This window comes from Triticum dicoccoides, chromosome 7B (assembly GCF_002162155.2).
Source record: "Triticum dicoccoides isolate Atlit2015 ecotype Zavitan chromosome 7B, WEW_v2.0, whole genome shotgun sequence".
In the NCBI taxonomy this organism is placed as follows: Eukaryota; Viridiplantae; Streptophyta; class Magnoliopsida; order Poales; family Poaceae; genus Triticum; species Triticum dicoccoides.
Window position 1 is genome coordinate 552,572,881 of NC_041393.1, and position 2,183 is coordinate 552,575,063.

General features: G+C 48.1%; 1 pseudogene; it reads left to right on the forward strand.

Annotated features, from left to right (window-relative positions):
- The first annotated feature begins 810 nt into the window (after window positions 1-810).
- Window positions 811-1,580, forward strand: LOC119339109 (annotated as a pseudogene).
- The last annotated feature ends 603 nt before the right edge of the window (window positions 1,581-2,183 follow it).

The window sequence follows — 2,183 nt, forward strand, 5'->3', positions numbered from 1 at the left end:
TTATGTACCTAAAAATGATTTTTGAAAAAAAATAAAGAGCAAACTATAAGGTAGCTGCAGTTCAAATTTGATCCACTTCCACCTGAATCGGCGGAAATTTGTCTTTTTCAAAAGAGGTGGATCAACACTTTTGACACCCAACCATTTGGTCAATTGTACATTATATATGGCCTAATATTTTAGAAAATTGATTTGGTCCAATTTTGCAACAAATATGATAGGTCCTTCACAAAAAAACTTATTTTGGGCACTCAAAAAATGATTAAAAATAGCTAGAAAGATAAAAAATGTATGCAAGTTGCTGATCATCCATAAAATGTGGTCTAACTTGAGTGAAAGTTTTATTTGTGCCATTTTGCAAAATATTTTTGATAGCTGCTTCACAAAATCCTCCTAATTTTAGTACTTAAAAACTATTTTAAATCATAAATTTTTTGAACCAATCAGGGCTCTTCTCACGGATCACCCCACTGTAGCCGATCTGAACCGTCCACACCCGACGGATCCAACGTCTCTCATTGACTCAGCAACCCAACCCAAACCCTAGCAGCCCCTCTTGTCGCTCAATCCAGATCCGGATCTCTCTCCCCTCTCCCCTTTCTCTAAGAACACACCCGTCACCGCCTGTCTCTCCCCCTCTCCCCGATCCAGATCGACGATGACGTCTCCCTCCATCGCCGCCCCTCCTCCCCCTTTCGCCACCTTCTCATCGGGTATCGGGCACCGAGAGGAAGCGGACAAGCATAGGGTGTCTCTCCCCTCTCCCTGTTACTCCTGCTGCTGGATGAGCCCACGTCCAGGCTGGACTCCATGTCGGCCAGTAAGCTCATCGTCATCCTGCAGCGGCTGGCCAAGTCGACGCGGCAGACCATCATCACCGCCACCCACTAGCTACCGCCCCGAACCCCATCTCCCGTGGCGCCAGATCCCGTGCTCGTCGGCATCCTGGGGCGCCAGATCATTGGGGAGGCCTCCTCCGTCGTCTTGCTAATAGCACAGGGCCTCTGCGCTGTCCACGTCGTCAGCGAGCACATCCTCGGCTCTTCCCGCACGGCCCCAGCATGCTGCCGGTGCTGAACATGGCGACAGACGTGCTGCTCAGCACAAGGTGAGCCCACGGCGCGGGCGGGTGGCGCCGGGGGACATCGTGTTCCTCGTTCGCTCGAGGACCCGCGCAAGGCCGTCATCAAGCGTGTGGTTGGGATGGAGGGCGACGAGGAACACAATTATAATGCCGCCGCATTCCTTCTCCTGCCCGCCGCTTCTGCCAACCTCCTGGTAATTTCTCTTCTCTCCCCTCTCCAATCCCGCCTCCATCAGCGATTGTGATTCTCGACGATCTCACAGATACGGCTGCTTCTGCTCGAGTTTTCAGGACTGATCCCAGCGCCTTGAACCAAGATGTATCTCCAGTACTACATCAATGAGAAGGGCGTCAAGGTGTACACCACCAAGGTCGGATAAAATCTTTTCCCTCGTGCTTACTCGGTGATGATTTGTACTGTATTTGTGACCCCATGCTGATGATTTTCTCGCTCCTTGTACTGCAGAAGGAATCCCCTCTCGATGTGCCGATGTAGTCTGCCCACCCAGGTATACCAACTTCCTTTCCCTAATTACGTGCCTTCGTTAGAGTTTGGACATAGTATGCCAGCATTTTGTTCTGTAAAAGAGGGCACACATGTCTGATAAGCATGCATGTCCCTGTTTGTTATGTCCGGTTGTAGCACCAGTCTGCTTGTTCTCACATCGGACGCATAGGCATGATCTGTACACATACTTTTTGAAGAAACTTTAGGTCTTTTGTGTTGGTATTGGTCTTTTAGGAGAACAAAGATCTTGCTTGCCAAGAGACATTTGTATCCGTTGTATGATAATTTATCCAAGGGATACACATCAATAAAATGCTGAATTCATGCTGGGAACATTACTACAACACCTAATCAAATTGTCAGCTTGCTTGACCTGCATTGTGTTATTGTTTTGAGTGCTGGAACAAGGAACATATGCTTAGAGAGCATTGCAAGGTACCATCAGCTAGTGTTGCTTTGTTATTTAGCAATGTTTTATTACTAGAATTATAATTGATTACACAGGGGTCATGTTATGTTCCCTTCGCGGCTGGTAGCATCACCCCCTCTGAACGTCATGTGATTGTTATGTATGCATCTGAGTGTTGGGTC